This window comes from Salmo salar, chromosome 01, assembly GCF_965601325.2.
Source record: "Salmo salar chromosome 01, fSalSal1, whole genome shotgun sequence".
NCBI lineage: Eukaryota > Metazoa > Chordata > Actinopteri > Salmoniformes > Salmonidae > Salmo > Salmo salar.
In genome coordinates, this window is record NC_138291.1 from 74,857,276 (window position 1) to 74,875,162 (window position 17,887).

Genomic DNA, 17,887 nt, shown 5'->3' on the forward strand with positions numbered 1-17,887 from the left:
TGAATCACGTTAAACAAGAGTCAAGTCTCTATCTGTGACTTTAAACAGTGTAACTCTAAGCTGTGTGCGTGTGGATTTCCGTTAGGAAAATGTGGCGCCAGAAAACTTGACTGGGGAAGATTTTAATTTACCGGACATTTCAGAAATTTACCGGACCCATATGCATTGGGTGCATAGCTTATTAGGGCGTCTACCCATGGTGATCAGAATGACAGAAATCACGTTTCGATGATGGTAAGGCATCTTAACAGAACATGCAACTCATGTAATGAAGCAGCCAATAAAACATCATTTTCAATGAAAATCTCTGTTTGAAACTTAGAAAGAGGAGGAATCTAAAGATGCAACAACCAGGATGGGTTGCTAATATGACGAGGATTGTGCCTTTGGCTTCTGGACAATGATTAAAAGTATATATTAAAAACATAGAACAGGAGAGAAATTGCAAAACAGCGTGTCGAATAGGGATGAAAATGGAAATAAATGTGCCAAAATGATATAATTACTAGTGTCTATATTGAGAAAAAAAAATGTTATAATTCAAACTACTTCTCCAGAAAGCATGGTAGCCACAGAGGAATCGGGGATCGTTAGCTTCTTTAAAAAAAATCTATGGATTGTTTCAAATCGCAAGCTCTATGCCTATTTGGGGAAACCCGCAAATTGTGCAGCGAATGGCAATAGACCTAGCTGATTATTGAGCTGCGGCTGTCAATGAAAAGCATCTCAAATATGTGTGAAGATAATGTGTCTTGAGTATAATTGAAAAAGTTAAGACAAGAAGAAGGGGAGGGGTGTGTGGCAAAGATATAGGCAAGTCTCTATCCAGAATGGCTCAGCTGTCTCCCACCAATTCTTGTGCATTCATTTTCAATGTGTGAATTGTTTGCCCTTTGATTTTTTTTAATAAATTCCCCATTACATGTGTCACCAGTAGTAAATGTACCGTTAATCCCCGTCATTTGGTTACATACATTTCTGTTAATGCATGTATTAATCACAGTCATTTACCGTTCTCATTCTCGGAGTGGAAACGTTGTTTGCAAAGTTCACAACCTGCTACACTTGTGAGAAACAAATCTCGTAACCATAATTTACGAGATTTGTCCATTTCTTCATTGTCTTTTGTTTGGAGTGCTCCATGTGAGCAATGAGCATGTGTCTAGTTTCTCTATGTTGATAATGTTGAGGGAGCGCGCACGCATAGAAGTACCTGGCCTCCTGCGCGGAAATGTAGGAACGTGTTTTTTTAACATCCATTGCGAATGATAATACAGTGCATTCGGAAAGTATTCAGACCCCTTCACTTTTTCCACGTTGTTACATTACAGCCTTATTCTAAAATTGATTGAATTAAAAATGTTCCTCATCAATCTACACGCAATACCCCATAATGATGAAGCGAAAACAGTTTTTAGAAATGTTTGCAAATGTATAAAAATAAAAAACAGAAATACCTTATTTACATAAGTATTCAGACCCTGCTATGAGACTCAATAGAGCTCAGGGGCATCCTGTTCCCACTGATTATTTTATTTAGCTAGGCAAGTCAGTTAAGAACAAATTCTTATTTACAATGACGGCCTACCCCGGCCAAACCCTAACCCGGATGACGATAGGCCAATTGTGCGGCGCCCTATGGGACTACCAATCACAGCCGGTTGTGATACAGCCTGGTATCGAACCAGCGGCTGTAGTGATGCCTCTTACCTTGAGATGCAGTGCCTTAGACCGCTGCGCCACTCGGGGGCCCCTTGAGATGTTTCTACAACTTGATTGGAGTCCGCCTGTGGTAAATTCAATTGATTGGATATGATTTGGAAAGGAACACACTTGTCTATATAAGGTCCCACAGTTGACAGTGCATGTCAGAGCAAAAACCAGGATTATGTAGAGGCAGAGATCTGGGGAATGGTACCAAAATTTGTCTGCAGCATTAAAGGTCCCCAAGAACACAGTGGCCTCCATCATTCTTAAATGGAAGAAGTTCCTAGAGCTTGCTGCCCGGTCAAACTGAGAAATTGGAGGAGAAGGTCCTTGGTCAGGCAGGTGACAAAGAACCCGATGGTCACTCTGACAGAGCTCCAGAGTTCCTCTGTGGAGATGGGAGAACCTTCCAGAAGGACAACCATATATGCAGCACTCCACCAATCAGGCCTTTATGGTAGAGTGGCCCCACTCCTCAGTAAAAGGCACATGACAGCCGCTTGGAGTTTGCCAAAAGGCACCTAAAGACTCTCAGACCTTGAGAAACAAGATTCTCTGGTCTGATGAAGCCAAGATTGAAATCTTTGGCCTGAATGCCAAGTGTCATGTCTGGAGGAATCCGGGCACCGCTCATCACCTGGCCAATACCATCCCTACGGTGAAGCATGGTGGTGGCAGAATCATGCTGTGGGGATGTTTTTCAGCGGCAGGGACTGTGAGACTAGTCAGGATCGAGGGAAAGATGAACAGAGCAAAGTACAGAGAGATCTTTGATGAAAACCTGCTCCAGAGCGCTCAGGACCTCAGACTGGGGAGAAGGTTCACCTGCCAATAGGAGCACGTCCCTTTTGCAGGCAGCCAAGACAATGCAGGAGTGGCTTTGGAACAAGTCTCTGAATATCCTTGAGCGGCCCAGCCAGAGCCTGAACTTAAACCTGATCAAACATCTCTGGAGAAACCTGAAAATAGCTGTGAAGCGACTCTCTCCATCCAACCTGACAGAGCTTGAGAGGATCTGCAGAAAATAATGGGAGAAACTCCCCAAATACAGGTGTGCCAAGCTTGTAGAGTCATACCAAAAAAAGACGTGAGGCTCTAATCGATGCCAAAGGTGCTTCAACAAAACACTGAGTAAAGGGTCTGAATACTTATGTAAATGTTATATTTCTTTTTTTTTTATATATATATATATACATTTGCAAAAGTTTCTAAAAACCTGGTTTTGCTTTGTCATTATGGGGTATTGTGTTTTGATTGATGAGGGGTAAAAAAGCTATTTAATCAAATGTAAAATAAGGCTGTAAATTGTGGAACTATAGTTAAATCCTCACAGTAAAGCTATTTGAAAAATCATCAAACCTTCGTGTGAATTTATACGCGCTTCAATTACCAGTTGAGAAATAAAAATAGTAGCTGTTTTTAATCGTGCACCAAAACAGTTTAACACGCGATTGCATTTAGAATTGTTGTGCAATCAATGGGCTTATAAAAGCACATTTTACTCCAACAGCAACCAGCTGAGGAGATGCAGGAGAAATCCCACTCAAAATAGGCTCTGTATGCTGTGCGCGTGTGATAGTTGTGTTGGATAAATAAGACAGGCCTACACGATGACTAACAAAAATACACACAGGCCAATTTTATTCCCCAAAATGTTGCAAATGAACCTATAGACCGATAAAGCTCTTTAACCATGTAGAATCCCCGTGTCGATTGATACAGATGTAAACCAATGTTAACCAGTGTTCTGAATCTTTACAGTGATCCTATAGGCTGCGATGACAAAGTCAAAGCTTGTCGGTTCAAAGCTCTTAAAACCACAACCTTTACTTTAGGCCTGCTGTGGGAAATCATGGCTTCTCATAACTCCTCTTAATATACACAAACACACTAGAGAGAATACACAAGCCACAAGAGCATGCACGAACAAACTCACACACACACACACCTCTCCTTATCATCAGAGTTGTCTGGGGAGCCAGCAGGGCTATAAAGCTGAACAGCGCATCTCACACCTGAACACCACAGAGACAGAGAAAAATACAGAGAGAGACAGAGAGAGAGAGATCAAGATCAATGACCGTTCCAACACTAGTGCAAACATGAGGAAAGAGGGCGGAGATAGTCACTTCCACTACCCCAGACAAAGGTAGAGAAACAGACAGCTAAGCCTCAGAGAGGTAATCATCTATATGCAGAAAACGGAGCTGCAATTTAAACCAAGATAGGATGTGTGTGTGTTTGATAGGTTTTGAGATGCTGTATAGCAAGGCCTCCCTCTGAATCAATTCACAACGAGGGAGATAGAAAGAAACCATTTTCCTTTTGTGGAAATTAAACACTTTACTATAAGCCGTCTGTTAGTGTGATGCTTATCTGGAGGAAATTTGCACAGGAATACCATTTCCCACAACAAACAGGTCAATTGTTGAACCTTCTTAAAGGAGAATTTAGCTTTTTTACAACCAAATCTCATATTTTTTATGTAAATGTTTTTTTTATAGAAGGGTCCAGACACTTGTTTTTTGAGAAACTTACCCCAACTAGTGATTAACTTCCTCATCCTCATTGTGCAGTACAGGGGTTCTGAAAAACATGAACAAATGCCCCAAAAACACCCATATACTGTACATCCTTTAAGAAAAGAAAACGCTGTCAGTATAGTGATGCAGGTCTTTGGATGTTGTACATATGAAATTGAGTAATTCCCAAACTTTATTCGCAAAGTTATATTCCATTTTGTTGTGACTTGAGCGATACCTCTCCGTCCATTCTAGCAGCAGGCTCTCTCTCTATCTCTCCATCTCTATCGCTCTCTCTCTCTCCTGCAATATCATAATCTTTTATTTCCTCCCTCATAAATGTCAACAGTGAGGGGTTTGGGAGCTCAGAGGCTGTATGTGTTTCACTCAAACATCAGTTGTAACAAAACCCTGTGGACTCTGTCTGTGTCAGCAGAAGAGAGAGTGTGTGTGTGTGTGTGTGTGTGTGTGTGTGTGTGTGTGTGTGTGTGTGTGTGTGTGTGTGTGTGTGTGTGTGTGTGTGTGTGTGTGTGTGTGTGTGTGTGTGTGTGTGTGTGTGTGTGTGTGTGTGTGTGTGTGTGTGTGTGTGTGTGTGTGTGTGTGTCCTGTTGCTGTTGTGTGCAAGTCTGGTTTACCCGCCCGCGCTCCTGACACTAGCTCCAACCCCTGCTAGCGCCCGGACGTATCCAATGACGTAAGGCCATCCCAAATCTCCAGCACACATCTCACCAAAACAATATTTGTGTTTTTGGCCGTCAGGGCAGTCTGTTCCCTGCTCCCTGCCCTGCGAGCCTCTGTACTGAACAGGAACACAAAGAGGTCTTGAGGCGGTTCAAACAAGGCTGTGTTGTTAAAAGGAGCAGAAAGAAAGGCAGGGCCATATGATAAAGTATCTAGGCAATTCCACGGTAACGGAATTGCGCCAAGATTCAGATTTTTCACTTAAAATGTACACCAAACAAAAAACACTGAACTCAAAGGTTAACAAACCATACAACTCTATGCACAAAAAATACTTTTAATCATTTACACTGAACATTTTACAAAAACATTTTCTTGAAGAACTGTGCAGATGCAAAGTTTGGTAACAGTTTGGTAATTTCGGTTAAAAAAACAATTGTGACCACGTTTTCCAAAAACTGTTAAATATCTTCTCCGAACTATGATTCTAACGATGTCTGTAGAAAGAAAAAAATGTTTATATTTGTGTTTTTGGCTGTCAGAGCAGTCTATTCACTGTTACCAGCCCTAGTAACAGAATTTCATCATGGGTCCCTGATCTGTACTACACAGAAATGCAGAATTATGGATGTGAATGTCATTCTCTTCATGGTGATGTATCCTTAATAGGTACACAAAAGGAGAAATATGCAATATCCTCCATTGCATATTTGGGTAAACAAGACCAAATGTGGTTGGTCTAAATCTGAACCAATCATAGATGTCTATGTTTCACAAGTTTGGACATCAAAGTACAGCACAGTAGTGTACAGTACAGTAGAGGACAGTACAATAGAGTATAGTCAAGTAGAGTATAATTCAGTACAAGACAGTACAGTAGAGTTCATTACAGTACAGTAAAGTAGAGTATAGTTGAGTGCAGTACATTAGTGTACTGGACTCTACTCCACTCCACTCTATTCTACTATACAATACAGTACAGTACTGTACTGAACTATAATCTACTTTTCTTTACTGCACTGTACAGTGCTCTACTGTACTGTAATGTACTTTACTGAACTATACTCTTCTTTTCTTTACAGTACTGTACTGTACTCTACAGTCCAAACGTATAATTGGTTCAGATTTGGTCTGGTCCCGACCAAATCTGAACCAATCATGGACGTCTATGTTTGGGCCAAATGAAGGCCGGTCCAGACGTCTGTGAATGTTGAAATCAAGGCCAGGGCGGACTGACAAAATGTCAACTTCTTTTCAACATCCATGGATGTCCGGTGTAGGTCAGTGCTCAGTGGGTGAGGATGCTGGTTACAGTAGAGAGAGAGAGAGAGAGAGAGAGAGAGAGAGAGAGAGAGAGAGAGAGAGATCAGTAAAAACTGACCTGGTCAGCATGCACTGCGCCCGGCCCGCCACAGGAGTCGCTAGTGCGCGATGAGACAAGGATATCCCTGCCGGCCAAACCCTCCCTAACCCGGACGACGCTAGGCCAATTGTGCGCCGCCCCATGGGCCTCCCGGTCGCGGGGTCTTTTAACTTTATTGCCGTAAATTAAAATGTGCGGGCGGATTCTCTCTCTGTGTTTGGATCCAATAATAAGTACCTTGGTCTATTCTTGATTTAGAATGAGGAAGGTGTGAGCCATCCAAGTATTTAAATCATTAATACAGTCTAATAATGTATTTGTGGTGCTAAAATCCTCTGGTGACACAGACATGTAAAGTTGTGTATCATCTGCGTAGCAGTGAAAATCAATGTTATGCTTTCTGATAACACTGCCAAGGGGTAACATGCTGTATATAAACTGAACCATATCGGACCCAAACTCGAACCTTGTGGAACACCACATGTGATATCTATTGTCTCTGAGTTATTTTCGCCAAGGGTGCTAAAAAACTCTCGAGCGGTTAAATAGGTCCTAAACCAATTTAGAACTGGACCGAAGAGGCCAATCCACCTCCTCATTCTGTCCAGAAGGACATCATGATCAACAGTGTCGAACGCAGCACTTAAGGACAGAGAGCTGTTTGGCATCTGTGTTGGCTCTAAGATAATATACCACTTTAACTAAGGCTGTCTCTGTACTGTTGTGGGCACATAAATCTGATTGGATTTTATTTTTAAATACAGTTGGTACTTAAAAATAATTTTGCTATTTGAAAACCAATTTCTCCGGCCCATGTTGCTTCCAACAGTTGTGTGAAGTTGGCTAGATGTTCTTTGGGTGGCGAATCATTCTTAATCTTGATACACATGGTAAACGGTTGAGCGTGAAAAACCCAACAGCGTTGCAGTTCTTGACAAAAACCGGCACCTACTATCATAACCCATTCAAAGGCACTTAAATCTTTTGTCTTGTCCATTCACCTGTGAATGGCACACATACTGTACAAATCCACGTCTCAAGGCTTAAAAATTCTTCTTTAACCGGTCTCCTCCCCTTCATATACACTGATTGAAGTGGATTTGACAAATGACATCAATAAGCGATGTAGGGCTGACCACATTTAGTCGACTGGTCGATTGCTTGGTCAATAGGCTGTTGATCGACCAAGATGTTTTTAGTTGAGCAGTGGCAAATATATATAAAAGATATGGCACGCGAGACGGCTGTCTGATTCACGCCTGTCTGAGTGGACTAATCCATTGTGGAGGCCTGTCTCAGTGGACTAGTCCATTGTGGAGGCCTGACTGAGTGGACTAATCCATTGTGGAGGCCTGTCTGAGTGGACTAATCCATTGTGGAGGCCTGTCTGAGTGGACTAATCCATTGTGGAGGCCTGTCTCAGTGGACTAATCCATTGTGGAGGCCTGTCTGAGTGGACTAATCCATTGTGGAGGTCTGTCTCAGTGGACTAATCCATTGTGGAGGCCTGTCTCAGTGGACTAGTCCATTGAGGAGGCCTGTCTCAGTGGACTAATCCATTGTGGAGGCCTGTCTGAGTGGACTAATCCATTGTGGAGGCCTGTCTCAGTGGACTAATCCATTGTGGAGGCCTGTCTGAGTGGACTAATCCATTGTGGAGGCCTGTCTCAGTGGACTAATCCATTGTGGAGGCCTGTCTGAGTGGACTAATCCATTGTGGAGGCCGTGGGGATGGCACACCAGTATCACCAGTAGTACATTTACTGTTAATTCCCACACTTTATAATCTACAATGTTTGTTTGGTTACAGTCATTTCTGTTAACACATTCAATATATTATTATTATTATTATTAATATAGTCTTACCGTTGTCATTGCAGGAGTGGACACGTTGTTTGTAGAGCGATCAACCAAGGCTACACTTGTGAGGAAAAAGTGTTGGTTTATTTCATTCCATTTATGAGTTGTCAATGTATTCATTGTGTTTTGTTTGGAGCACTCCTGTCCATCTTGAGTCAGGACACGCACCTGATTACACATAGAACTAGGCCTAGGCTACCTGGCCTGCTCACAAATGTAGGCCTATAAATGTGCCCATTTGGGGATCTGATACTATTTCTGATTGTCTTAACTTACCACCACTGTGGAGCTTTTCAAAGTAATTAGTTCTTCACCTCAAACAGCAAGTAAACAAACACTGTTTTTACATCCATTGAGAATGACAATAGTTCCTCAACATAGCCTATTTGAAAAATCTTTCCAGCTCTCTCTCTCCCTTTTGATAACCACTCAGCATGAAAGGGGGAAAAAATGTCATGCTCTGATCCGTTGGAAATGTCATAAAAAATGCCTACCTGATTACTTCTTATCCCTTGCCCAACATAGCCTACAGCTGTGTCTGTCTGTCCGGAGCTCACTGAAGCAGGAAACTCTGAGGGCCCAGAATAGTTTATACAATGTTGCAAGTTTGCTAGCACCAACTTCAGGCTGCACCCAAGTTAATAGTTGATCAACTGTTTCAAGTTCCTTGCAGACAATCCATGCATAGCCAAAGTGATTTATAGGATACTTTCTACCTGTGGGCTGCAATGTTTGTATTTGTTGGCTTTATGTAGGCTATTTTTACATATTGGCAATGGCAATATAAGTTACTTTTAGATTTCTATAACTTTCATTTAGATAGAATTTTGATTAACCACATGGCATTGATTTTGAGATATGAAGGCTTTATTATAAATGAAAATAAACTATTCCACAAAAATGTGCATATGAAAATCATAACTGGCATGCAGAGCAGTAGAAATGGTAGGATAAATTGGCACTCCAAATGGAAAAGGTTGCCGATCACTGATGTAGCCTATTACTGGCAACTTCAGGAGCTTAATGGCAGAATCTGCGAAGGCTATATTGATCTCCGGCTCCCTCTTTACAAATGAGTGTCTTAATTTTTCATTGCGGTGCTTAAAGCATCAGGCAAAGTAGCCTACATATAGTTGATTTTATTCAAATATAGGGTGTGTCTATATATGGAAAAATACATGTTTTACATTTTCAAACAATCGATTGGTTGAAAGAACAGACGACTCACGGTAAACCAAGATTTTTTTTAAGTCGGAGACAGCCCTAAAGGATCATAGCTTTCACCTGGATTCACCTGGTCAGTCTATGCCACGGAAAGAGCACGTGTTCATAATGTTTTGTGCACTCAGTTAATATATAACTTAATCCCAAAAATAGACGCTGTTTTCATTTGACAGCCAATTTGACATGCTCCTCTGAACTTCACGCATTGGTGATCATGGGTCCTTTTACATGGAAACGACCATCTCAGAGTAAGCGTGTTAATGTACGATCAAGTCCCCGCCTGTCCATATGAGCATATTCATTATGATCTAAAAGGCTAAACTAATCCTAGATCAGCACTAAGACCTTTTATGAATACAGGCACTGGTTATATACAGTTGGTTGTCGCAGTTCTCACAACAAAAAATCTAGAGAATTCTATACATTTGCAGTATCTAACATTCCTGATCTTCCCTACTTAAGTACATTTACCATCATTTTCACAGTCACAGCAGAAAATCTAGAAAAGTCCCATGAATATAGTAACAGTTCAACCATAAGTCTCTCCTACTTCTGCACACATTTCCAGTTGTTTACAAGGTAGCTGCGCTTATTATCACAGCATTCCCTGGCTCATATTTTCTTTTTGATTTCATTTTCAATCGCTTACACTGTCTTGGCTGAAGCATAAAGGCAATACATGATAACATCTTGTATGATTACAAAGTCAAAATCATTTTCAAAGAGCACCCATTTACACACCGGTAATTTGGTACAATAACATGAATCATTGAAAGGGTACGGTGCGCATGCTACTACTCAAACCATAGGCGTCTTCTACCTGAAGAGTTTGTCATTGAGAGTCATACACATGATTACGCCACCCATGCAACTACCACTGCCCTCCCGTCTATTCTTCCTTCCTTCCTCCCTCCCTCCCTTCCCTCCTGCTCCGTTTGACATGTTGAAGACATTTGAGATAATCGCAGCGATGTCTCTGTGTTTTCCCAGATCGTATCTTCAAAGAGCAGGCGGCTGGTGACTTGTACTTGAAAGGGAAAGGAGTTGTGGAGAGCTCATGTTCAGAGAGGAGGGAAAGAGTTGAGGAATGCTATCACGCTTCTGAGGAGTTGAAAGGTCTGCTCTGGCTGTTCTGGCTGTTTGTGTGTTTGACTGTGTGTGTGTGTGTGTGTGTGTGTGTGTGTTCATGTGCATGTGTGTATTTTTGTGCACGACTGGGTAGGTGGGTAAGTGGGTGGAAGGGGGAGGGGCGGTCGAACACAAACAAAGGTTGAGTTTCACTGACTGGAAAGTACACACCTGTTCCTCACAGGAGAGAGTAGAGAAAGAGAGAGACAGAGAAATAATTCAGCAAAAATATCCTCAGTGTACAACATAAAACACCAAATAATGGATGCAGAGCAGATTTACGCCGATAGCTGCTAATTATCAACACCCAGAAAAGAGCTGTTAAATTCTACAACCACCTGAAAGAAAGCCATTCCCAAACCTTCCATAACAAAGCCATCACCTACAGAGAGATGAACCTGGAGAAGAATCCCCTAAACAAGCTGGTCCTGGGGCTCTGTTCACAAACACACCCCACAGAGCCCCAGGAAAGCAACACAATTAGACCCAACCAAATCATGAGAAAACCAAAAGATGACACATCGGAAAGAATTAACAAAAAAACTGAGCAAACTAGAATGCTATTTGGCCCTAAACAGAGAGTACACAGTGGCAGAATACCTGACCACTGTGACTGACCCAAACTTAAGGAGAGCTTTGACTATGTACTGACTCACTGAGCATAACCTTGCTATTGAGAAAGTCCGCTGAAGGCCGACCTGGCTCTCAAGAGAAGACAGGTTATGTGCACACTGCCCACAAAATGAGGTGGAAACTGGGCTGCACTTCCTAACCTCCAGCCAAATGTATGACCATATTAGAGACACATATTTCCCTCAGATTATACAGATACACAAAGAATTCGAAAACAAACCCAATTTTGATAAACTCCCATATCTATTGGGTGAAATACCACCGTGTGCCATCACAGCAGCAAGATTTGTGACCTGTTGCTACAAGAAAAGGGCAACCAGTGAAGAACAAACACCATTGTAAATACAACCCCTATTTATGTTTATTTATTTTCCCTTTTCTACTTTAACTATCTGCACATAATATGACATTTGAAATGTCTTTATTCTTTCGGAACTTTTGTGAGTGTAATGTTTACGGTTAATTCTTATTGAGAGAGAAAGGGAGAGAGAGAGAGAGAGAGTCTGAGGGAGTAGGGTAAAACACTCTAACCTGTGAGACCTGATAGAGAAGTAAATCACAGAGCTTATCTCAACAGCACACCCTCCTACACCTTACAGTCATACACACACACGGCCATGTCAATCAAGAGGCCATACAGACCACTGCTGGGAGGTAAAATAACACTTTTTCCTGGAGCTTTTGGAGTCATCAAAGGCTGGCGGTTCTTCCAACCTGTCTGAGCTGTGACGGGCGTGGATGTGTAGCTATGTGTTCATCTGTCTCAGTCTGTACATATCCTGATCTGCAGAGAACTCTGTAGCAGATGGTAATGGTCTCTACAGATTCCTCCTACCCCTACTCATCACCAGCAGAGTCTCAGCAGGCCACACACATCAGAGCTGTTAAAACAAACAATTCTATATTACAAACATCCCTGTGTGACCTGGAAAAACAAAATAACATTCACATCCCTCACACACAGATCCGCACATGGGCACACACACGCACAAATGTAACCGTACACACACGCATATATATACACACACATACACACAGTTAATATCGTCAGACGTCTTCAGAGGGTGAAGGTGGAGAATGTTTCTCCATTGATTCATGGTGAGTCATAGTAATGTTCTGACAAGAATTGGAATCAGTAGCTGTACGTTGTGTGTGTGTGTGTGTGTGTGTGTGTGTGTGTGTGTGTGTGTGTGTGTGTGTGTGTGTGTGTGTGTGTGTGTGTGTGTGTGTGTGTGTGTGTGTGTGTGTGTGTAATATCATATACAGCTGATGAGCAGACACACTCCAGAGATAATGATGAAGAACTGTTCTTCTGAGAAGATAAGAGTGTCATTAGGCTCTCTAGAAGAGAAGAGAGGAGAAGAAAGGAGAGATGAGTGTAGGGGAGGAGGAAAGGAGAGAACACTTGAAACCAAATCACAGCCCATTCCATTCCAATCTTTCTCTGTCTTTATCTCCCCTCTCTGATCAGTGTGTTCCATCAGCCATCACAATGGCAGTGAAATACGGTGTGCCACCCGTGTAGTGTCAACACCGCCACCCATGTATTTACATAATGTATTTCCCCCTGTACATGGTGCCACGGCCTGGCCATGTGACTAGATGCAGAGATGAAGATTCATGTTAACTGAGAGGGAACAGTGGTGACTAGGGTTGCAAAGGGTCAGAAATTTCCTGGAAATTTTACATGGGAAGTTAAGCCCTGGAATTTGGGGAATTTTGGTTAAATTCATCAAAACAATTTTCTTTATAACAGTGAACCTTTTTTGTGGGATACACATAAGGCAATTCTAGGTCTTGTGGCATATTTTGGTTAAACTATCCCCAATTCAATGGAATTGCAACCCTCTGCATGCACAGTGCATTCTTCCATCACGTGTACAGCTGATTCTCAAGATCTTGCACACTAATGAGATGCTATTGAGCCCACACTACTACACTGTCTGAGCCAAGGACTACATGATTTCTGGTAAGTTTTGATTACAATACTGTGTGGGGTGAATATATTTTATATGACATACATGATTTTTTGTTAACTAGTAAATAGTAGACCTCAGCAAAGTGTGTTTAAATAATTTCTAACTTGTTAACAATTTCTACTAGTTAGTTTCTGCTACCATGTGGGTTTTAGCTTGCTTGAGCTTGCTAACTGAGAAGTGTTAATTCACCTGTTTCCATACATATTTCATTTTAAAACATGTATCTTACAAAGGAATTGTTTAATCTAACTGCTTAACTATTTATCTGTACATGGAATTGTATTTGTTATTTTTTAACAGTTTTTTTCTCATCTTTATAGGAAAAAGCCATGGGCACTTTCTGAATTGTGGAGACATTTCACTGCAGCTAATGTAGAAGGAAAACCTGTGTACATTTGCAAATACTGTGCCAAATCATATGTGAAGAATGCATCAAAGATGCAGAATCATCTGGACAAGTGCATAAAGTTCCCTCAACGCTCACAACAAGCAACCTCTGACAAAAGTCCCTCTACTTCTATTTGAGGTGAAAATGATAAATCAGACACATTATCGATGGCAACAGCTCCTGGAATCAGAAGTGTTTTTGACTCAATGGAGGAACGTAGTCAGAGAAATGCTGATGAATGTCTTGCTCGAGCTGTGTATGCAACTGGTTCACCTCTGATGCTCACAGGCAATGTGTATTGTAAGAGATTTCTGAATGTTCATCGCCCAGCATACACCCCTCCAACCAGACATGCTTCATCTACTCATTTGCTGGATGCAGAGTTCAACAGAGTTCAAGTAAAGGTCAAGCAAATCGTAGAGAAAGCAGACTGTATTGCAATCATCTCTGATGGGTGGTCGAATGTTCGTGGGCAAGGAATAATTAACTACATCATCTCCACCCCTCAACCAGTATTCTACAAGGGACAACAGACACACCGGTCTCTACATTGCAGATGAGCTGAAGGCAGTCATCAATGACCTTGGACCACAGAAGGTATTTGCACTGGTGACAGACAATGCTGCCAACATGAAGGCTGCTTGGTCTAAAGTGAAGGAGTCCTACCCTCACATCACACCCATTGGCTGTGCTGCTCATGCATTGAATCTGCTCCTCAAAGACATCATGGCACTGAAAACAATGGATACACTCTACAAGAGAGCCAAGGAAATGGTTAGGTATGTGAAGGGTCATCAAGTTATAGCAACAATCTACCTCACCAAGCAAAGTGAGAAAAATAAGAGCACCACATTGAAGCTGCCCAGAAACACACGTTGGGGTGGAGTTGTCATCATGTTTGACAGTCTCCTGGAGGGGAAAGAGTGTCTCCAAGAAATGGCCATATCACAGTCTGCCGATATTGACAGCCCCATCAAGAGGATCCTCCTGGATGATGTATTTTGGGAGAGAGTGATAAGCAGCCTGAAACTCCTGGAACCTATAGCACTAGCCATTGAACGGATTGAGGGAGACAATGCCATCCTGTCTGATGTTCAGACTCTGCTTGCAGATGTAAGAGAAGAAATACGTACTGCCCTGCCCACTTCACTGTTGCTCCAAGCAGAGGAAACTGCAGTTCTGAAATACATCAAAAAGCGTGAAGACTTCTGCCTGAAGCCCATACACACTGCAGCGTACATGTTGGACCCCAAGTATGCTGGCAAGAGCATCCTGTCTGATGCAGATATCAACGGCGTTATCACTACAGTGTCTCGCCACCTTGGCCTGGATGAGGGCAAGGTTATTGGCGGTCTGGTGAAGTACACGTCTAAGCAAGGGGTTTGGGATGGAGATGCAATATTGCAGTCGTGCCAAGATATCTCATCAGCCACCTGGTGGAAGGGACTTTGTGGATCTGAGGCTCTTTCCCCTGTTGCCTCCATCATCCTCCAAATCCCACCAACATCAGCCGCCTCAGAGCGCAACTGGTCCTTGTTTCGGAACACACACACCAAAGCACGCTACAGGATGACCAATACAAGGGTTGAGAATTTGGTGGCCATCCGCGCTAATTTGAGGGTTTTTGAGCCTGACAACGAGCCATCCTCAACAAGGTTGGAAAGTGACAGTGAAGATGAGGCCTCCGAGTCTGATGTTCAAGAGGTGGACATTGAGGAGGTCTAGGGAGAAGACATGGAAGCCTGAGGAAGACTATAATTTTACAGATGTATGTTGAAAACGTTTTTTGGGAGATAAGATGGATCATTGGGGATCATTCAATATTCCCTTTATTTTGTTGTTCAGTGAAATCATCCCATGTGAAGAGTCAACTCATTTAATTAAAGTTCAATTCGTAGCTAAATTGTTTTGTTTTTTTCTATTGGAAGGATTTCATAATTTGCAGTTGTGTCTACTTATGATAAGGTAAAAGGTTTATGTTTCTGTCTCCTAATGATATAGTAAATATATCCAATGCAAAAAAAACATCTACAATTAAATGGTATTCATATGAATTTGCATATATTTATGTTAATTCCCATATATTCCCGTTAATTCCCATATATTCCCGTTAATTCACACGGAAAGTTTCCACCTCTGAATATTCCCCAAAATGTGCAACCCTAGTGGTGACACAGACACACATGCACACACACACACAGAGAGAGGTGACACAGAACTAACAGTGGTGATGACACAGAGGCATAAATAAGGAGGGAGGCTGGAGGCAACACGGTTGACCTTTTGAATGGTAATAATGATGACACTGGAGATACAGATACACTCTACTAGGGGTCTGTGTACGTGCGAATGTTAGTGGAGACTGATGGAAATAAAGAGAAAGAAACACAGACAGACAGACAGACAGACAGACAGACAGACAGACAGACAGACAGACAGACAGACAGACAGACAGACAGACAGACAGACAGACAGACAGACAGACAGACAGACAGTAATACAACTTTTGAATTGTCTATATTCTTTTAAACTGTTTGTGAGTATAATGTTTAGTGTTCATTTTTAATTGTTATTTTTTTTCCTGTCTATTTCACTTGCTTTTCACTTGGAAATATATGTTTCCCTGGTCAGTAAAGTCCTTTGAATTGAATTGACAGAACGAGAGAGACAGAGTACCTATTTTAGCCAAAGCTGCCTCAAATGCTTTTTTTCGCCTCAGCTTTCTTACTACACTCATATATACATACAACCTTAGCTTTAAGAATACACACATCCTCAGCTGTGAGAACACATACACACTTATGTACAAGCGCATGAACACACACAAACCTTCCTCAGCAGGGTTATTACAGCAACCCTATAGCTGCTTACAGCCTGCTTACACTGACAGTAAAAGAAACTGTATGGCACACTGTGTGTGTGTGTGTGTGTGTGTGTGTGTGTGTGTGTGTGTGTGTGTGTGTGTGTGTGTGTGTGTGTGTGTGTGTGTGTGTGTGTGTGTGTGTGTGTGTGTGTGTGTGTGTGTGTGTGTGTGCTGTGTGTGTGTGTGTGGCCCAGTCTGAAGATTACTGATGCCACTCTGCTCTCTGTGTGTGTTACTGCTGATGTCTTCCTTACATTATCCTCCCCAGGCAGGCGCTGCCTTTTCAATAACTTTGGCTGATGTTGTACAATTGCACTCCTCAAGCTCCCTGCATACATACAGAGCGCGAGGGAGCACACACCCTCGCATAAACACACGCTTATGCACACACCCCTCTCTCTGCTGCAGTAGGTTCTCTCTTCTTCTAGCCTCTGCCTCTCGCTTCACTGCTCAGGCTCCTCCTCCTTTCTCCTCTTTTCTCCTCCTCCTTTTCCTTCTTCTCCTCTCATTCTGTACCACCCTTCTGTACACCCTAAGGGTCTTAACTCATTATTTACATAGAGGGTAAGCAGTGGGGGTGGTGTGACGATGGCGTGGTGTAAACTACTCCCTGTTGTCATTAGCGAGAGGCAAACAGAGAGGCTATTACCAGCTCAGCTACCTCTCAGCTCTCATCAGGCCTGGCTAGCTCACACACACACACACTAAAACACACACACAAAAACACACTTAGTAATTGATCCTGTTCAGTGTGTAGTGGCGAAGGAAAAGTGGCCCTTAAGCGATGCCTGTTTGCTGCATTAATTTTTCAGCTCCCGCCAGAGAGACAGAGGAGCTAGGGGAAGCTGAGGAGGAGACCAGACCAAACCAGATCAGGGCAGAGCTCACCTACTGCCTATAGCTGTTGCTTTGTGTTTCTGGGCCTCCACACGTTCTAATAGGTGGTTTTACAGTGCTCACGTTATGTTTACCAATACCCACATATAATACAGAAGCAGCACCTGTCAGTATATCTGAGAGAACTGAGAACAGATACTCTTGTTTTTGTGACCTTTGAAAAGCCACAGAATCATTCAGTGTTTTGTTGCCCCTAACAACCTCAAATCATTATTAATTTAGGGGTTTCCTCTCCTTTCTGCCATTCTAAATGATATATTTGTTTTCTTGCCATCTCTCTTCATGCAGTGCTGATGCTAGCTGTGTGTGTGTGTGTGGTGTGTGTGTGTGTGTGTGTGTGTGTGTGTGTGTGTGTGTGTGTGTGTGTGTGTGTGTGTGTGGTGTGTGTGTGTGTGTGTGTGTGTGTGTGTGTGTGTGTGTGTGTGTGTGTGTGTGTGTGGTGTGTATCTTCCCTGGCACTGTCATACTGTGCACAGTCTGTGTTGTGTGATGATAGACAGACAGTGCTCTGGTCTGTGTGGCTCTGGTTGATGACTCATACTGATGTCGTCACAGGGTGATTCTAAATCTGGTCGATGACTCATACCAATGATGTCATAGCCTGAGGACTGGACGGAAGCATCAGCAGTGGCATCTGCTCTG

The 17,887-nt window shown here is 42.4% G+C and overlaps 1 protein-coding gene across 4 annotated transcripts in view; it reads right to left on the reverse strand.

The window, feature by feature from the left end:
- Positions 1–17,887, reverse strand: part of LOC106608394 (zinc finger MIZ domain-containing protein 1) — a 195,969-nt gene that overhangs the window by 124,569 nt on the left and 53,513 nt on the right. The window lies entirely within an intron of this gene.